This window comes from Lathyrus oleraceus, chromosome 1 (genome assembly GCF_024323335.1).
Source record: "Lathyrus oleraceus cultivar Zhongwan6 chromosome 1, CAAS_Psat_ZW6_1.0, whole genome shotgun sequence".
Classification (NCBI taxonomy): Eukaryota; Viridiplantae; Streptophyta; class Magnoliopsida; order Fabales; family Fabaceae; genus Lathyrus; species Lathyrus oleraceus.
The window spans coordinates 148,605,217-148,617,789 of record NC_066579.1 but is presented as its reverse complement, the minus strand read 5'-3'; positions in this window follow the sequence as shown (position 1 = coordinate 148,617,789).

Genomic DNA, 12,573 nt, shown 5'->3' with positions numbered 1-12,573 from the left:
AAATGTTCTGCTTAACCAAGTTTCTTCAGTGAAAATGTGACATGAAAGGACTCAATCAATTTATGAATTAAAGTGGAGCAAGAGTCTGTGAGCACGATGTCATCCACAACCAAGGAATACATAGTAATGTCTTGATGCGAGTAAATGTAAAGAGAGTGGTCACATTTGCTATGTAGAAAGCCAAATTTGAGGAGAGCTTGGTGTTGGTGTAAGCCCTAGAGGCCAATACTTTTGGTACTTGTATCGAATTATTTAAAGGCATTTTCTTTATTATGGTTGATTAATAAAGTCCCTAGAATAGATAGTCCGTTTAATGTATTAAGTGTGACTTAATCATGAGAACACATTAAACATAAGGGCACTATTCTTAAAGTATCCGTAGTCGAGCTTTAATGTGAAGTGGGATAACATTAAAGCATTAAGACTATTATGTTTGTAGACTGATGATCACATCTCATGGATCATGGATAAAGAGTTATTAAGTCTTAAACATAGGTATGAATATTAGGAGTAATATTTATACCGGATTGACCCGCTATGAGAATAATATATAGAAAGTTATGCAAAGTGTCATAAGTTATTCTCATGGTGATAATAGTGTATACCACTCTTCGACCTGAAACCACTATGGATCCTAGATGTAGAGTCGAGTGCTTTGTTGCTGATCCAACGTTGTCCGTAACTGGATAACCATAAAGACAGTTGATGGGTACTCCACAAAGCATGCTGAGGGACATGAGTGTCCTAGATGGAATTTGCCCATCCTGCGTAACAGGATAAATGTCTATGGGCCCAATGTTGAACTGGACAAGGATGACACGGTCTATACCTTGTGTTCATTATAGACATAAGGGAAAAGGGGTAATTATACACATAATTATTATCACAGGAGGTTTTGTCAGATCACATGACATTTTCGTGACTTGGGTAGCAGTGATGTGTTGCTAGATACCGCTCACTGTTTATTATGTTAAATGCGTGATTTAATATAATTGTCAACGCCGCGAAAACCTATAGGGTCACACACAAAGGACGGGTTGATGAGAGATAGAGTAACTAAGGAACACCGTAAGGTACGGTGCACTTAAGTGGGAGACGAAATATGGTAAGGTACCAAATACTTAAGTGATTTTGGGCATATTATAATATATGGGCCAAAATACACTTAAGGGGGCTTTTTAGCTTGAAGCCCACACAAGTGGTTCTATAAATAGAACCCCTTGGGTAGAAGCATTGTCACTCCACTCCACTCAGACTGAAATTCAAGTAGAGACTTGGAATTTTGTTTCCCTCTTTCTCTCACTCAAAGCCTTCATTCATAACAGCTAGCACTGCGATTGAAGGAATCCGTTCGTGTGAACTGAGTAGAGACGTTGTCATCGTTCAACGTTCGTGATCGCCCCGTGGATCTGTATCAAAGGTTTTGATCATTATCAGAGATCTGCACCAAAGGTTTGAATCACCACAAGAGGTAACGATTCTATCACTGATCATGCCCATTCGTAAGGATCACTAAATGGAGAAATTTTTTAATTCCGCTGCGCCTTGGATGGCCATTCTCCTACACTTGGGCCATCTTTTTATACTAGGCTATAGGGGCTTGCTTGAGTCCATACAAGGCTTTGTTGAGTTGCATACAAGGGTTGAATCATGTTGTTCAAAACCAGGCGACTAATTCATGAAGACTTCCTCTTGAAGAGATCCATTCAAAAAAGCATTGTTAATATCAATTTGTTGCATATCCTAGTTGTATGTAAAGGCAATAGTGAAAATAATTCTGATTGTGGTAGGTTTAATTATTGGGGAGAAATTCTCAATGAAATAAAATCCAAATTATTGGTGATAGCCCTTGGCTACAAGCCTGGATTTGTATTTATTTACTGAACCATCAGGATTCTCTTTCACTTTGAAAATCCACTTGCACCCTTTAGGTTTTCTATGAGATGGGAGAGTGGTCAGAGTCCAAGTTTGATTGGCCAAAAGAGCTTGGTATTCATCTTGCATTGCCTTAAACTATTTAGGATATGAGAGTGCACGCTTGATTGATTGAGGTTTTACATCAATAAGTAAGGCCTTTGGCTTAAAGTAACATGTTTTGGACCTTATGAGCATAGGGAGATTATTGAGATGAATGACTTCAGGATTAATGGAGGTTTATATTGAGGGAGATAAGGATCCTACATAGTTATTAGAGGGATGTCTTGAGTATTGTCGTACTTAGTTATAGGTGAATCAATTAAAGGGTTATATAGTACAAGGATGCCATGATTGGTTATAATATTAGGTTTAGAAGACTCTATATGAGGTATGGGATGGCTAGGGAGATTGTGAGATTGGAAAAGTGCATTGGTGGATGATGAGAAGATGGTGTCAAGATGAGGACAAGACATGGCCAGTTATGATGGAGTAGTAGACAGACTATCGGGTACAAATTGATGGATAATAGGACTAACCACTGAGTTTATAGTGGATTCAGGAGAATCAGGAAAACTTGGCATATAGGGAAATTGAATAGGCTAAGAAATAGCATGGACATGGCATGAGGAGGTTAACTTTGATGGAAACATAGTTGGATAGGGAAAGTGATGTTCATGAAAATAACATCCTTGCAGATGAAGACTTTACCAGCTTTGTTGAGACATTTATATCCTTAGTGTTGAGATGAGACTCCTAAGTAGATGTATTCTTGGCTTCTAAACTCAAGCTTGTGTTTATTATGGTCTTATGAATGGAAAACATGTACATCTAAAAACCTTGAGAGATTGATACCTTGGTAGCTTCTTGTACAATGCATGATATGTTGAATTAAACTTTGGAAGGCCTGAGCAAGCCTAATGCTTTGAAAATGTGCATGTCCAATTCTAGAATGCCATAAAGAGCTAGGACTAGACTTATTGAAATCAGAAACTACTAAACATGAAATGAAATTAACGTGCTTAGGTAAAACAAAATAGCTCTTTAGATTTGAAGAGCCAGACTTAGTAGGCTCCATAACAAGCTTTGGAAAGCAATAAAAGCCACTTGAATCAAGAAAAGATTCAATGAGCATATGCTTAGAATCCTGAGATTTCACATAGCATTTTTTAGAAATAAATTCAAACACGACATCATTATTTGTAGAAAATTTTGAAACTGAAAGCAAATTGTATATCACTCAAGAGTAAAGGAGAATGATGTTTAACTTTAGGCATGACACAAAAGAACCTATACATGTAATTGCTAAGGATTAACCATTGGCAACACAAACACTATTTGGACCTGCATAATGTTGCTTAGCATGCAAGAAATGAACATATGGGGTAAGATGGTGAGAGGTACCTGAGTCAGTGAACCATGCTTGCTTCTCAAGGGCATCAGGTGAGGAATACTCATGAGTATGAGCCATCATTGTTATGGCTTGTATGTTTGATGAAAAATCCTTAGCCTTGTCAGTTGTGGAGGCAAACTCCGCATGGTAGAGGAAACACGTGGTGGAGTAAAGGTTTCATCAAACTTGTGCCAACAATCAGCTACTACATGGTCATATTTGCCACACAATTGACAAGTAGGTCTAGATCCTAAGGAAGAACGACCTTTGCCATGTCTTCGGCCGCAAGACATGTGCCCTCTACCACGATTTCATGCAGAAGCTTCACGCACACCACCTGTTTGAGAACTTGCACGAGCCAAATTTTCCAAAATAGTTGAGATTGTTAATTCCTTCCTGAACTTGTCAAGTTGTGCTTCCTGCACATAGAGAAGTGCTTCAACATCAAAAAGAGACAGAGGTTCATGACTAACATACTTTTGCATGACAAACGAGTTGTATTATTCATGCAAACCATCAATAATGGAATCAATTTGATTTGGCTAAATGATGGAGTCTTCAACTGCCAAGAGTGAAATAACAATCGATTTCACACCAAGAACATACTCATTTACATATTTGTTGCCTTTCTTCAAATATTTCACTTCAACGCGCAGTTGCTTGACACGAGCTTTCATGTGAGAATTGAAGTAGCGATGATTTTTGTCCCATTCGAATGCGTGTTTGCACGATAACACCTGAGGTAATACAAATTTAGAAATGGTTGAAAGGAGCCAGATTAACACAATATAACCTTGTACAATCCAAGCTTCATATTCTGCAAACACATTTCCCTCAATTCGATCTTGTTCAGTCTTGAATTTCGGTGGAATCTGAGAGTTCACTACTATTTTGTGCACTCTTTAATTGAGTATGACACATTCAACTTGCTGATTCCAAATGAGGTAGTTATTATCTTGAAGCTTGATTGAAAGCTTCAAACTAAAATGATGAGATGAATTTGAATATGGAGTGTTGCCAAGAAATGCTGGTGTTGGTGGTGCAAGTGAGTCAACAGTTACAGCTAGTGAAGAATCCACCATGGCAGCTCAAGCGAGAAAGGTAAAAGATGAAAATTAAAATCGTTAGGACTAACTGAAAGCGGTTGAAACAATCAAAAATTAGTTAAAGAGCAGAAGGGGTCGAAACCGATAAATAATACCATAATAGAATTTATGAATCACATCAAACCTTTTACTTTGAATGGTTAATCTCTACTATGCATAACACTCCTTTATATAAGATTTGCATGATGATGTATGTATGTGCATGAACTTCATATCCATGCATTATATTTGTATGGTTCTTTCATGTTATCATGTACACAAATATATAAATTACACTACATACATTCATGGTATTCTACATACAACACATCTTTCTCCTAATATGCCCGCGCAAGGATATTCAATTTCTATAGAAAAAATAGTGTTTGAGTTGGAGAATTGTTTTTCGGAACATCTTTAATAAATATATTTAATCGGATTTTATAGAAAAATAATTTTTTTATTAGAAAAAATTAACGTGATAAAGTAAATATTATAGAAACCACAATTTGGTATTAATAATTGCAATCTTAATAGCTAAGTCTCTGTAGCACTAATTAAGCACAATGATATGAACCTTTATGAGAATTGTAGGCTGGACTTATTAGATATCACAATGACTTTTGCTAAAAGTAATTGATTCCTTTTTCGTTTTCATGTCCCACAACATTCACGTCCAGAAAAACTATACATCGTGTTATTTTAATATGGGTTAGAATTAATAATATATATAATACTATTTTGTTGCATGCAAAATTTTATAAAAGACAATCATAATAATAATTTATATGTGAACATTCTATATAGGCTTCTTAACTTTAACATTCGGCTTCGTAAAAAAAAATTGATAACTTAGAAATATAGTTGGATCGGACAGAACAAAATTTATTTATAATTTAAATATTTTAAATATATTAATATGAAAATTGATATTGTATTAAATTATTTAATAATTAAAATATTTTAGAATAAATTAATATGAAAAATTATATTATATTAAATAATTTAATAATGATTACATGCCAAATTAAAATCTAAGATATCAAAATGTTCACACGAATTTCTTTTTAATAGGAGCAAAAATATATTTAATTTAAATATAATTATTAAAAAAGAATTTATTTATTAGAGTTTGATACAACTCATTTTTATAAAATTGATTTATAAAATAAAAATATTTTTTATGTAATATTTTTTAGAAGTTCTAACTATAACCAATATGAATATTTGGGATGTTCAATATCATCATCATTACAATAGATTGTCAAACAAATAATTTATTTATTAGAGTTATTTTAAATTTTTACTTATTTTATAGTTTATTTTTAATATTAATCTTAAATTTTGAATTTCTTTAAAAGTATTTGTTGGTAGTGTATGATCCCGTTCGTAAGTTCCTAAGAGATGAAGTAGAAAAATTGTTAGTTTAGTATGTTGTAGTTGTTGTTAAGAAAAAAAAACAATAACGGGGAGGAAAGAGATAGAGAGTAAGTGTGAAAAGTGAAAAATAACCAATTCGATGAAAGAAAGTTAGTTGAAAATATATTGTTTAGTAACCATGTCTCAAATCATCAAGGCTTTAAGCGAGTTAGGATGCAATTTACGTAATAATATTAATAACTGAATCTTAGTTCCTACTACCTTAAATAACGATAAATTTAAATTTGATCAAGATACTATCCAAAACCAAGAATAAGAAATTCAAGAGATTGAAAATAGATTAGTAAACTAGTCTATGCCAATAATTAAATTAAAGGAAATCTATAAGATTATTGCTTTTGATTTTAAAAGTAAAAATATTATTCATAATATTGAGTCTGCTATTTCCTTTAGCAACAAGCATGAAACTATTAATTTGTTGAATAACAAGTTATTAGAAAAATATTATAGAGAGAGTTATTGATATATCCATCTAAGATTAATTCAGATAGTTATAAAACCATTATATAAACTGGGGTTAAACACTCTTATACGGTTAGTCTTACACGATACCAGAATTAAAGACTTTCATAATTCAACTTTTGTAATAGTTGAATCAAATCTTAATGATGATTTAGTTTACTTTAACTGTCATCCCAATTACTCTATGAGCTTAGCTGATGAATTTACAAAGAGTTCATTAGTTATATATGTTTAAGGTTTAAGTGACAACTTCAATCTTGGAGTTGCTAACATATATGTTATTAGTAGAATTACCTACAAAGTCTTTAATGTTAATTATGATTTTAAATTGCTTAAAACTACGTCAAGGAATGAAACTTGTATTATTGAAGCAAATCTTAGTAGGTCTAATGTTATGACCCCAAAGATACTAACTACTTCAGATATTATAGAAAAAAAATTCTCAGGAATGGATATTACAAGATGTTGTTAAATCTGAAAAGATTGAGGCCAGAACCATTAGAGATGTTATTTAATATATTAATGGATTAGTCAAGATGAGGATGAATAAAAGTCAATCCTATCGGTATCATCAATCTAGCAGTATTTGGTCGACATCCAGTGCTAGACATTTGGTTGATTAAACAATTAGGGTAAATCTTGCAAGAGTAAACTTTGCTCATACAATTACCCAACCAATATACTCAAAAATAACTTCTAGGTTACCTTATCCAACCAAATATCAAATTATAGGTGTAATTACGAATGAAGAATTCTTTGTCACAAACAAAGCTTGGATTAGAGTTGAATTTGAGGCTGTTTACAATATAGAGAAGAAAAATTAGTATTTCTCAACTTTTTCTAAAGATCAGACTCAAATGTATTTACAAAATTTTTATAAGTTTTTAGAAACACATGAAATTAATATCTATTTCTTTACATGGTTTGAATTTAATATCTATTTCTTTACATGGTTTGAATTAATGTGTTTAGAAGAGGAAATAAAAAACTCTTTTGATGTTAAAATGTGTTTAGATGCTAATGTTAAGATAAGTACCGAATGGAAAACTCCTAGGGAGTAAATTATAGTGTCAATTCATTCACCTTTGGAAGCTATTAAAGTTACCCCTACTAAGGAAAACATATAGATTGAGGCTTCACCATTTAAATCTATAGCCAACCCCGTAGATCAGAGAAAAGACATTAATAATCTGCATAGTCTGATAAAACTCAAACTAAACACTTCACACTATGTTCCAACAATTAGATAGAATAGAAAACTTTGTCCCTCAACCTAAGGATGTTAAAGACTATAAATTAGATCCTACCCGACATTTTTATCGATACCATACTCCTTCTAACCAAGAGTTAAAAGTAATGAGTTTAGGTCATGATACTAATCATAAGATTGAGAATTAGTTACTAAATTAAAGACCTTAAATATTGGAACTTCTTCAAGAGAGATAAATACTTTATCTCGAGAAGAAGAATACGACAATATGGTGATCAAATTAGGAGGTAGAGTCACAAGACCTAAAACCCGAAACCATTATCCTAGGTCTTCATTTGCTTATGTGAAATTTGAAGAGAGAAGTAGTTTTATGGAAAATAATCATTCAGGAGAGTCCATTGTCGAGTGGAACATCGACGGTGCGTCTGAACAACAAGTTTTAGATACATTACAAAACATGACTATAGATGTTACTGCGTTCAAACTCAAAGGAAATACATACAAAAATACTAAAGAGATATTAGTTATGGGGTTTACAAAACAGTTAAAAAGATGGTGGAATAATCTCTTTAATCTAAAAGATAAACACCAAATAGATTCAGCTATAAAAATAGAATCCAATGAAGAGATTTATTTTACAACTATCTTATATGTTATTACCAAGTTCTTTATAAGAGAGTCTCTAAAGCTCCAATAAAGGAAGTGCATTATCTGACTATCTTGCTCTTAACCTGTGGAGGTTTATCAACCAATGAGGTTTGACTTTCCAGATGAAGACATCTTATTTATCAAAGATTATGAAATTCCAAGCGCTGACAAAGGACCCGAACCAGGATCGCGATGGACGCTCGTGTTCGACGGTGCTTCAAATGCTCAAGGTCATGGGATTGGGGCAATTATCACTTCTCCAACTGATTTCCATCTTCCATTCACTGCAAGATTATGTTTTGACTACACCAACAATATGAAGCATGTATCTTCGGTATTGAATCAACCATTGATCTGAGAATTAAAATCCTCGAGGTTTACGGAGATTCACCTTTGGTAATCAGTCAGATCAAGGGAGTCTGGGAAACTCGGGATAACAAGTTAATTCAATACTAGGAGCATGTCATGAAATTGATTCCCTACGTTGATGAAATCACTTTTCATCATATCCCTAGGGAAGAGAATCAGTTAGTCGGTGCTTTGTCTATCTTGGCATTCATGTTCAAAGTCACGTGGAAAAACGAAGTGCCCCCTATCCAAATTAAGCACCTGGATGAACCTGCATATTTTCTAGCAACTGAGGCAGATTCTGATGATCAACATGGTTCTATGACATTAAAAGGTATCTAGAGAAACAAGAGTAGCCTGATTATGTGTCCATCATTGACAAGAAGGATCTGAGAAAGCTCTCTGCCAAGTTCTTTTTGAATGGGGATGTGTTGTACAAAATAAATTATGACCCTGTCTTTCTCAGATGCAAGGATAGACATGAAGAAGGCACGATCATAAGGTTCATCCATGAAGGTTATGAAGTAATCCATGCTAAAGGGCCTGCTATGGCTAAAATGATCCTTCGAGCTGGCTATTATTGGACAACCATGGAGGTTGGTTGTTACAACTTTGCCAAGAAATGTTACAAGTGCCATATCTATGGTGACAAGATCCATATGCCATCAACTCCATTGAACGCCTTGACTTCTCTTTGGCCTTTCTATATGTAGGGAATTGACGTGATTGGAATGATCGATCCAAAAGCTTCTAACGGACATCATTTCATTCTGGTTGCTATTGATTACTTCATAAAGTGGGTCGAAGTTACTTCATATGCAAATGTCACACAACAAGTGGTTGTAAGGTTCATCAAGAAAGAGATAATATGTCGTTATGGAATCCATAGAAAGATTACTACTAACAATGTCAGTAACCTGAACAACAAAATGATGAAAGAGTTGTGTCAAGAATTTAAGATCGAGCACCACAACTCTTCACCATACCATCCCAAGATGAATGGCACCGTAGAAGCAGTAAACAAAAATATCAAGAAGATTGTCCAAAAAATGGTCAAAACTTACAAGGATTGGCATGAGATGTTTCCTTTTTCTCTGCATGGCTACAGAAATTCAGTCCATACTTCTACTCGGTAAACTTTGTTCTCACTCGTGTATGGTATGGAAGTTGTCTTACTAATTGAGGTTGAGATTCCTTCATTACGAGTTATCATGGAAGTCAAACTTGATAAAGCCAAATGGGTTCAATCCATATACGATCAACTGAATCTCATTGAAGAAAAAGCGCTTGACAAATCTCTGCCATGGCCAGCTATACTAGAGACGTCTCAAGAGAGCTTTTGACAAGAAGGTTCACCCTCGTGTATACTAGGAAGGTGAAATCGTGCTCAAGAAATACTCTCTAATACACTCGGATACATGAGGTAAGTGGACTCCCAACTGCGAAGAACCCTTTGTCGTCAAGAAGGCCTTCTCCGGCGGAGCCCTGATTCTCACCACCATGGATGGGGAGGAGTCGCCACCCGTGAACTCCGACGCATTCAAAAAATATTATGCCTAAAAAATGAATGATGAGTCCGCTAGGTTGACAACCACAAGGGTAATTTAGGCAAAAATGGGTATCACGATGGACCAAAAAAATAAATGTACATGCAAAAGTTAGGGATCATACAAAAAAATATATACATAAGCCTGCTAAGTTGAAAAACTGAGAGGGCGACTTAGACCAAAAATGGGTATCCTCATGGACGAAAAAAAAGAGGAAAAAATGTATAGGAAAAAGTTAGGTATAAAGGCATTTGACTACAATATTTGAGCCTACTTCATCACAGTTAAACCTCAAACAGTAAAAGATCGATCTAATCATTATCAACCAAAGCAAAGTATTGAGACTCAGATCTTGCAAGGGATGATAGCCTATGTTGTAACCAAAGGAAATTCATATAAATTTCCCATTTCCATTTACCTTTGTTTTTTCAATTTTTTCAATTTCCTCTTCAAGGATTTTGCATCTTTGTACACACTTCATTGTCGCACCTCGAAAAATGAGAACACGACTTAGCGAAGCATAATCACGCGCTCTCGGGATGGACTTAACAGAGTCGCAACCGAACTTTATTTATTCCCAAATAGGGAAAGGGAAAATATCGATGAAATCCCTAAAAAGAACGACAATGATATGGTTGTCGCAACCAAATCAGGGTTCGGGAGTCGATTACGCAAGGGGAAGGTATTAGTACCCCTTTACGTCCCTTGTACTCAATGCAAACCGTTTAGTTAGTTGTGTGCATTAGTGTTTGATTTAAAATGTTAGGCTTATCGAGTTATTAAGAAGGGAAAGAAGAGGATAAAAAGGTTTATTTTTTATTAGGGTGCCTGACAAGACTTTTAATCTCGCTCCTACGTATCTCCGAGTGCAATAGATAACTCAAGGCTTACGTAGTTCTGGGTAGAAAATGTTTGTTTGTTGGTCGATTTTAGCAAAAGCTACTTTGTGTCAATCGACAAAAACATTGTTGGCTATCCAAAACAAGTGGAGAAGGAATGTTTGCATCACAATCAAATGGATTTACAAATCAACATTCGTGGGCAACGTCGCAAGCTTACTCAGACGTTTAAGTGGATGAAATATTGTTTTGCATCGTTTTGAGACAAAATACCTTTCATTTGGGAAAATGGTTTGAGGATCAATCGCACGACGACAAGAAAAGAGCTTGATTGGTTTGAATGTATTTTTGGATAACGAGAGAGTTTGGAGTGACGAGAACTACATCTCGATTCCTAATTCTCGGGAATTCGTGGACTACGCCCCACTCCTTTTTCCTCTTATTTACAAAAGGGTTTTGATATTTTTAGGTGTTTTTGAAGTTTTCTTGAGAAAGCGCACTCGATACTAGTCAGGGTTTATTAAGCATTGTGGAATTGATTTTGAGGATGATGAGAGTTTGGATTGACGAGAACTACATCTCGGATCAAACTCTCAGGAGCTCGTTGACTACACCTCATTCCTTTCATCTCTCTTATTGAAAAAGTGTTGAATAATTGTTGAGTTTTTTTTATTTTTATTAAGAAAATGTCTTGACATTGGATCAAGCATTTGATGAATGATTGCAAAAGTGGATTGAATGAAATAGTTGAGAAAGATAGAAGTGGATTGAAATGGAAGATTTGAAATGATTGAATTGTTATTGAGAAAATACTTGATGTTGGATCGAGTTATTATTTTTGTTATTTTTAAGAAATGGTTGATTTTATTCTTATATTAGAACTAAACTAAACTAAATAAGCAAACAAATGGAAAAGCGATAATATTTTTCAAGTCATGGGAATGGGGGTACATTTTATCAAATGGGGATATGAGATAATAAAATGATTAAATCGAAACCCAATCAACAAACATAAGTAAATGAGTGTAAGTGCACGAGGAAATCATCTCATTGTAAGAAAGCCCAAGAGTAAGGCATATGAATCAGAGATAACAACACATAAGTCATATATACAAACACACGTTCATAATAATTAAATCAAAAGAGTAGAAATGAAACGTGCATGGATTAAAATCGTGATGCAAGGATGTGAATCAATGTCACATAACACAAGGACATGCAATGCAAATGGAAATTAAGAAGCGCAAGCAAAACCCTAGGTAATGTGCTCAAAGTCGGTTTCTGCATATTAACAACAAAGGAGACATCATATCCAAAGGGTCATAACATGGCGAAATACAATCAATGTGTCGATAAAAAAATCGGCGGCATAACGACATAAAAATGTTGAATCCATAGATTAAGATCCGATGTTTAGAAATGAAAAGATTCAAAGGAACAGTGAAAAAATCCAACATCTCACACTTTATTAATCATTAATAAGGCGTATTTACAATTACCGTAATCGAAATAAAATAATGCAAAAAATAAATATAAAAAATAAGATTACAAAATGAATTCAATAGCAAGAACTAAATGTTCTGAAACTATATAAAAGATTGACAATTTATTGGGTTAAAGAAATATAAAAGAAAATAAAACAAAAGATAGAAAAAATGGAAGATTTTTTTTGGAAAAAACAACAAAA